Source organism: Mustelus asterias, chromosome 8 (genome assembly GCF_964213995.1).
Source record: "Mustelus asterias chromosome 8, sMusAst1.hap1.1, whole genome shotgun sequence".
NCBI classification, from domain to species: Eukaryota; Metazoa; Chordata; class Chondrichthyes; order Carcharhiniformes; family Triakidae; genus Mustelus; species Mustelus asterias.
In genome coordinates, this window is record NC_135808.1 from 66,180,106 (window position 1) to 66,189,487 (window position 9,382).

Below are 9,382 nucleotides of genomic sequence, written 5' to 3' on the forward strand. Positions count from 1 at the left end.
GATATCTGCAAGAAGCTCTCTCAAACCCTGCAAACTACATTGCCCATTCAACATGGGTCACAGGGCACAAAGCATCAAATTATTCCAAAAATGCAAGGCAGGGTTAATCTCAAAACCAAATTAGGCATCATAGGTATAACATTGCTGGAGAGAATAATTTCCACAACTCACTCAAGGAGTTAGTGACTTTCCACAGACACATTCCGATTTTCCCCTCCAATGAATGTCTGACTATATCTTGCGGACAGGCGAGCCACAGAGATGTCAATTATGAAGAATTGTGCATTTTTGTTCCCGCGAGGAAGAAATGGAATTCACAAACTCCTCCTCCAGATCCCTCTACCTGGAGCCCCTATCCTGCACTGCCACTCTCTCTTTCCAATTCTCCAAATCTGTCCAAACAAGTAGCCAGCGGCCCTCCCTTGCCACCCGAAGGACACAATGACAACGTTTCCCCTCCTCTCCTCCCACATCAAGGAGTAAAGCCCAAGTCAGAGAGCAAAGCAATGTTTGAGGAGCCTCCCTCGCTACCAGATCGACTGCCTGTAAAAAGACTCTACCCGTCACTAACAGCTCAACTGAGAGCAATATCGCTGAGGCAGCTTCCCACCCCAGGAGTAAGTCCTGCTTGAATTTTATTCTCACATTCCACCACCATTCTGGTTTACATATCTGGATTGCTGAAGCAGTTACCTCACTGCACTGGGAACTCCCCAGAGCTCCAGAACTTTCTGTAGGACAATATCAACTCCTGAAAACTGACTGCATATTCGAAACAAGAGCGGCACAGTGGTTAGCACTGCTGCCTCATAGCGCCAGGGACCTGGGTTCAATTCCCAGCTCGGGTCACTGTCTGTGTGGAGTTCGCATGTTCTCCCCATGTCTGCGTGGGTCTCCTCCGGGTGCTCCAGTTTTCTCCCACAGTTTGAAAGACGTGCTGGTTAGGTGGATTGACCCGAACAGGCGCCGGAGTATGGCAATTAGGGGAATTTCACAATAACTTCATTGTATTGTTAATGTAAGCCTTACTTGTGACTAATAAATAAACTTTTAAAAAACTTTATGAGTGTCTTTAGCAAGGCTCACAATGTCATGACTGTGCCTAACCCTCTTCCATCTTATATAGGAGTGAGATGTCAAGTTGTTGCGTTGACTTCTTAGACACCTATGATTTGTGAGGGCACGCCTCACCTACAAGGGGCGAAAAGCTCAAGCACAGCCCAAGGGCATGACAGTGGCTTTCTGGCTTAGACGTAATTATCTCTTGGATCTATTTGTCCACAGAATAGAAGGATCACCCCTCCCCATTTTATGTGCACGGTCACTTCCAGAGGCCCCCTCCCACAAGAGCTGAGAGTATCCCCATCCATAATTACATCGTTCCCATCTACAGGCTGCAGATGCCTCCCCTGGGCATGACTATTCCATCTGCAGTCCAGTACAGAGCCAGCCACCCCCGTACCACTGTATATTTGAGGATAGAAGGATGGAGGCTGAAGTCAATGCTGCCTTCTTGATGGCAGTATTCAGATTGAGGAGAAGTAGGGCCTGGTGCCATCTAGCACAGCTTAGAGAAGATCCCTGGCCTCAGGTGCATGGTCCAGGGGAGCTCAAGGAAGATCCAGAGACTGAGGAGTTCAGACCCTTCACCCTTCGATTAAGGGTGTGCCAAATACACTGCTCCTATTTGGAGATGAGTGAGAGACAGTGTCGTACACATCTACTGTTGTCAAGAGATGTGGTGGCTCATAGATGCACATTCCTTGCGAGAGCAAGGAGGCCATCCCCTGTCACCACTACACTCAATTTCTTTTCAAGCGGCTTGTTCCAAGGATCCATAGTAAACCTATGTGGCCTCAACACATAAATGCATAAAGAACAGAGAAAAGTACAGCACAGGAACAGGCCCTTAAGCCCTCCAAGCCTGTGCCAATCATGATGCCCTAACTAAACTAAATAAAAAACCTTCTGCCTTTGGTCCGTATCCCTCAATTCCCTCCCTATACATGTACCCATCCAGATGCCTCTTAAATGTTGCTAATGTGCCTGCTTCCACCACCTCCTCTGGCCGTACGTTCCAGGCACCCACCATTCTCTGCGTGAAAAACTTCCCCCGCACATCTCCCTTAAACTTTCCCCCTCTCACCTTGAACCTGTGCTGCCTTGTAATTGACACTTCCACTCTCAGAAAAAGCCTGACTATCCACGCTGTCTATGCCTTCATAATTTTGTAGACCTCTTATCAGGTCTCCCCTCAAGGAGGTGATGGATGCCGTTACAGTAAGGCTCATAATTACATAAAGTTCATAACAGATGAAGCTAACTAGGCTGCTAGATTTCTGGGATTTGTGGTGATCCCCAACTTCCCAAGTGAAGGGTGCAATTGATCGCATACATGTGACTTAAGAGCTCCCCCTGCAGCCCCAGATCTTCATTAAAAATAGGATGACCTCCCTTTCTTCCAAAATCCAGAGAATATTGTTTTGATGTTGTTTCTCTTCCCGCACCTAATGGTGCACAAAGACAGATTTTTATCTGTTCCCATAGTGAGGTTTGTCCTGGAACAGGTCACTAGCCTGTTGCCAGAGGGATGCCACTCTACATCACGCATGACTGACTAGGAGTCTCTCCCACTCTTACCGCTTGCAAATGGTGTGTATTGGAAGGATACACAACCTGTCTGGCCGCGTTATGAAAACACCTTTCTTGACCATCGAGTCCTGGAGTGGGACTCAAACCTGGAGCTTCTGGCTCAGATGCACGGACATTTCCAAATGTGTCAGAAGACCTCCAGAGAATATAGGCCCATTCTACACAATTTCTCATCACAGGCGAACCCTCTCATCCCAGGAGTCAATCTAGTTAACCTTCATTGTACTCTCTCTAAGGCAGGTATATTTTTCCTTAGGTGAGGAGATCAAATCTGTACACTGTATTCCAGACGTGTTCTTACCAAAACCCTATGTAACTGCAGCAAATCGCCCTTATTCTTATACTCTGCCTTGTAATAAAGGCTAATATACAATTTCTCTTCCTAATTGCTTGCTCTACCCTTATGTCAGCTTTATGTGATTCATGCACAAGGACACACAAATGCCCCTGAACACAAACATTTACTAATTTATCACTTTTTTAAAAAATCTTTTCTATTCTTGGGCCAAAGTGGGTAATTTAACATTTCCACATATTGCACTCCATCTGCCACCTTCACTTACTTAAACTGTCTATATCCCTTCGCTGCCTCTTTGTACCCTCATCACAGCTAACATCCCCCCTAGCTTTGGTTACATGGAGCAGAATTTTATGGTCCACTTCCAGCCTGTAAACTTCTCCAGGAGGTCTTGCCGCTGCCCTCCCACCCAGAGCCGATCTGTCCTCAATTTTATGGGCCACTTAAGGGCCTTTTCCCTCATTTTGAGGCAGGCTGGAGGAAGTCAGAGATGGAATGGAGCCTGCAGACCACTCTGCTTCAGCCTTGGGCCTCCCTCATTAATCCCCTTTCCATATCAAGCGTTCCTCAACCCAAAGTCTTCTCCCTCAGCTGCTTCTTCCCCTGCACCATGACAATCAGGACTCCCTCTCCCCCATCTCCTCTGGGGCATCCTCACCCGTTTCCAGCATCTCCACCCCACCCCCCCACCCCCCCTCACCCCCAACCACCCCGTCATCCCTCACAAATGAAACCCTCATATTTACCTTCATTCTGACTCCGGGAATTAGAATCCCGGAACTGCTTGTATTCCCAATAGTGGCCATCACTTCCAATGATGTGCAGGAGCTACAGGCCAACTAGGTTGGCTGGCAGCTCTCTGAGGTGAGACTTCCTCCTAAGTGAGGGGCAGAGATCTCAGCCTCTAACCATTATGGCCAAGAGGAGGTTCCTGTTGACTCTTTAGGTGGTAGGTTAGGAAATCCTACCAGCGGTAAAATTCTGCCCATTATATGCGAAACCCTTATTTAAGTCATTGATAGGGATTGTAAATAGCTGTGGCCAAAACATTGATCCTTACAGCATTCCATTCATTAAAACCTGCCAATAACATAGTAAAACGGCTCAGGCCCTTCACAAGAGCGGCACCATAAAGAAATCACATTGAAACACAAAAGGATATATTCAGGCAAAAGAAGTAGGTTTTAAAGGAGGAAAAAGAATAGATATGTGGAAAATATGGGGAAGGAATTCCATAGCTGAAGCTATAGCCACCATTAGCAGAGTAATTAAAATTGGGGATGCTCTAACAGGAGTTCAGATATCTATGAGAGTTTTGGGACTGGAGGAGATTACGGGGATGGAGAAAGATTTGAAAACAAGGATGATAATTTTAAAATTAAGGAGGTGCTTAACCGAGAGTCAATGTAGGTGAGGATGCCCCAGAGGAGATGGGGGAGAGGGAGTCCTGATTGTCAGCAAGCACAGGGGTGCTGGGTGAACTGGTCTTGGTGCAAGTTTGGACAGAGGTAGCAGAAGTTTGGAGGGCAGAAAGTGGGAGGTGGGCTAGGAAGTGGTCAAATCTAGAGATAGCAAAGGCCTGAGGTACCAACTTCAAAATGACCCATTCATTTCTACTCCATTTTCTGCCTGTTAGAGTCCCCAATCCAAGCTATCATATTACCACCAACCCCAGGAGCCCTAGTCTTATTTATGAACATTTTGTGTGACATCCTATTGAATGCTATTTGACAACTCAAGTAAACTACACTGGTTCCCCTTTGTTTACCTTGCCCAGTTATATCCTCAAAAAATAGATTTCCCTTTCATAAAACTGTATTGACTCTGCCTAATCGTACTATGATTTTTTAAGTGGCCCTGTACCATGTCCCTAATAATAAATTCTTGCATTTTCCTTCCACTGACGTCAAGCTAACTGGCTTTAATTTCCTGTTTTCTTTCTCTCTCCTTGCTTGAAAAGTGGGATTACGTTTGACACATTCCAAACTACAGTGACTGTTCTAGAATGTAAGAATTCAGCCAACTCTTTTAAAAACCAAGGGTATAGGTGATCAGGTCCAGCGGGTTTGTTAACTCTACTTCCATTCATTTGCCCAATACGTTTTCTATATTTATATTAATTACTGTAAGTTACTCACTCTCTGTAGACCCTTTGTATGCATCTTGCTATGTGACTACTGTGAAGACAGATACAAGAGGAAGACAGATACTTTAACAAAGAGGTTGTGCTGGAATCTTTGAATGGCATCAAGATAGATAAGTCGCCGGGTCCGGATGGGATGTACCCCAAGTTACTGTGAGAGACAAGGGAAGAGATTGCAGAGCCTCTGGCGATGATCTTTGCTTCGTCGATGGAGATGGGAGAGGTGTCGGAGGATTGGAGGATTGCGGATGTGGTTCCTATTTTCAAGAAGGGGAATAGGGATAGCCCAGGAAATTACCGACCGGTGAGTCTAACCTCAGTGGTTGGTAAGCTGATGGAGAAGATCCTGAGGGACAAGATTTATGAGCATTTGGAGAGGTTTAGTATGCTCAAGAATACTCAGCATGGCTTTGTCAAAGGCAGATCGTGCCTTACGAACATGGTGGAGTTCTTCAAAAATGTGACTAAACACATTGACGAAGGGAAAGCGGTAGATGTGGTTTATATGGATTTTAGCAAGGAGTTCGATAAGGTCCCCCATGCAAGGCTTCTCGAAAAAGTGAGAGGGCATGGGATCCAAGGGGCTGCTGCCCTGTGGATCCAGAACTGGCTTGCCCAAAGGAGGCAGAGAATGGGTATAGATGGGTCTTTTTCTAAATGGAGCTCAGTCACCAGTGGTGTGCCCCAGGGATCTGTTCTGGGACCCTTGCTGTTTGTCATTTTCATAAATGACCTGGATGAGGAAGTGGAGGGATGGGTTGGTAAGTTTGCCGACGACACGAAGGTTGGTGGGGTTGTGGATAGTCTGGAGGGATGTCAGAAGTTACAGAGGGACATAGATAGGATGCAAGACTGGACGGAGAAGTGGCAGATGGACTTCAACCCAGATAAATGCGTAGTGGTCCATTTTGGCAGGTCAAATGGGATGAAGGAGTACAATATTAAGGGAAAGATTCTTAGTACTGTGGAGGATCAGAAGGACCTTGGGGTCCGAATCCATAGGACTCTAAAATCGGCCCCGCAGGTGGAGGAGGTGGTTAAGAAGGCGTATGGTGTGCTGGCCTTTATCAATCGAGGGATTGAGTTTAGGAGTCCGGGGATAATGATGCAGCTATATAAGACCCTCATCAGACCCCACTTGGAGTACTGTGCTCAATTCTGGTCACCTCATTAGAGGAAGGATGTGGAAAAGATTGAAAGGGTGCAGAGGCGATTTACAAGGATGTTGCCTGGATTGAGTGGCATGCCTTATGAGGATAGGCTGAGGGAGCTCGGTCTTCTCTCCTTGGAGAGACGTAGGATGAGAGGAGACCTAATAGAGGTATATAAGATGTTGAGAGGCATAGATCGGGTGGACTCTCAGAAGCTTTTTCCCAGGGTGGAAATGGCTGCTACGAGAGGACACAGGTTTAAGGTGCTGGGGGTTAGGTACAGGGGAAATGTTAGGGGGAAGTTTTTCACACAGAGGGTGGTGGGCGAGTGGAATCGGCTGCCGTCAGTGGTGGTGGAGGCAAACTCAATAGGGTCTTTTAAGAAACTCCTGGATGAGTACATGGGACTTAATAGGATGGAGGGTTATAGATAGGCCTAAAAGGTAGGGATATGTTCGGCACAACTTTTGGGCCAAAGGGCCTGTTTTGTGCTGTAGTTTTCTATGTTTCTAAGATATTTGTTTAAAGACCCATGCCCTTATTCTACGGCTGGAACGTTCCGTTGTTGCACACCCCCCACTGCTGCCAGCGAGAATGGAGAATTTGGTGCTCAGATCTCCTTTCACTGCAGCAGGACCAGAGAATCCAAGCCACGGACGAGGTCGGAGAATCCTGACCTTTGTTATAATTTCTCCTGTGCCTACCCATAAGGGATCTATATTTACTTTTGCTAATCTCTCCTTTATCCACACTTGCAGATGCTCTCATAATCAGCTTTTCATATTTTTTAATTCATTTTATCTCTTTTATTTTCATGGAACAACAGAATAAAACAGCAAAGAGGCAGCTGACTCTACTTTACTCTGGTGTTGTGAGACTTCTTACTGTGCAGTGACTCTGCGCCAGCTCTTTTGAAGAGCAACTAGTTAGTCCCACTCTCTGGGTCTTTTTTCATATCCCTTCAATTTTTCTCTTTAAGTATTTATCCAATTCCCTTTGGAAGGCTACTGTGGAATATGATTTCACCAGCTGTTCTAGATAGAAGAATGACACCACTTCATTGAGGCATGCAGATGAGAAGAATCATCTTACAGCAATCACCTTAGTGCTCAGTCTCTGATTGAATCTTAAGCGAAAGCCTACCAATGCCTCTACTTTCTCAGGCGGTTAAGGAAATTCGGCATGTCCACCACAACTCTCACCAACTTTTACAGATGCACCATAGAAAGCATCCTTTCTGGTTGTATCACAGCCTGATATGGCTCCTGCTCTGTCCAAGACTGCAGGAAACCACAAAGGGTCGTGAACGAAGCCCAGTCCATCGCGCAAACCAGCCTCCCGTCCATTGACTGCGTCTACACTTCCCGCTACCTCAGAAAAGCACCCAGCATAATTAAGGACCCCATGAACCCTGGACATACTTTCTTCCACCTTCTTCCGTCGGGAAAAAGATACAAAAGTCTGAGGTCACATATCAACCAACTCAAGAACAGCCTCTTCCCTGCTACCATCAGAATTTTGAATGGTTGATCGTTCTCTACACCCTAGCTATGACTGTAACACTACATTCTGCACCGTCTCTTTTCCTTCTCTATGAACGGTATGCTTTGTCTGTATTAATCATAGAATCATAGAATCCCTACAGTGCAAAAGGAGGCTATTCAGCCTATCGACTCAGCGCTGACTCTCCAACAACATAGCATCCCACCCAGGCTCTATCCCAAAACCCCACCTATTTACCCCACTAATCTCCCTAACATCTTGGGACACTAAAGAGCAATTTATCATGGCCAATCCTCCGATCTTTCACATCTTTGGACTGTGGGAGGAAACTGGAGCATCCGGAGGAAACAAAAACAAACACGGGGAGAATCTGAATATTCCGCATAGTCACCCAAGGCCGGAATTGAACCTGAGTCCCTAGCACTGTGAGGCAGCAGTGCTAACCACTGTGCCACCCGTACTGTTTCTCAAGGGCCCAGGTTACTCCTGAGCAACTTAGAATCTTCAATAAGGTCATATTTTATTCTTCTCAACTGCAATGGGCATAGGCCCAACCTGCTCATCCTTTCCTCATTAGATATCCAAGGAATTAACCTAGTGAATCATCTCTGAACTGCCTACAATGCAAGTATATCCCTTCTTAAGAATAGGAGACCAAAATTGTATGCAGTACTGTAGATGTGGTCTCACAAGTATAGTCATAGTAAGAATTCCCTACTTTCATTCTCCATCCCCTTGTAATAATGGCTAAAATTTCATTTGCCTTCCTAATTACTTGTTATAACTGCATGCTATCTTTTTGTGATTCACGTACCCTCTGTACAACAGCATTGCAGATCCATTTGTACTACAACATTCTGCAGGCTCCCTCCATTTAGTTAATATTCTGCTTGCCTATTCTTCTAATCAGAACAGACACCGTCACATTTCCCTACATTATACACTATCTACCAATGTTTTTGTCCACTCTATGTGCCTTGCAGGAAATGTGGCATGCAGGGTGACTTCATTTGGCGGGATGCGAAATTTTGATTTCCTGACGGTAGATTAAGACATAGAGATAAAGACAATGGCATGCTTGGGATATGTCAGGTCTCATGCCAGCCTGTGGCAGGTTTGTACTTGTAACATATATGCATGCCATGAACACTCAGTTGTGTAAAACATTTTTAAAAATAAAGTCCTACTTTCAAGTCAGCTGCACACGTGAATCACATAGTATCTGGTTCACATTCCTTTAAAGGTGGCATGCACCAGTCAACTTTGTGCAGTTGTGTCTAAGGTCAGCGATTTTCCTTGTTGACCTCTGCAGCACATGGGAGGGGAGCAGGATTATGGCAGCTTACATGGAGACTTTGGATTGGCAAGGGTGAGACATGACATAGTGGTAGGGCCAGGGATGGACAAGGGGTGAAGTCAGAGGCACATAGCAGAGGAATAGGGATCCGAGGTAGCATAGAGGAGTGAAATGGGAATGGTCTGGCATCTTAGGTGTGGAGAGGGTTGATGGATACAATTGGTCAAGGTAAGAAAATGAGGGTGTGCTCATTACTGTTCATATATTGGACCATCTCAAGGTGTTGGGTGGCAAAGGAAACATTCACAGTGGGGAGGTTGATTTGGTAGGTTTGTAGA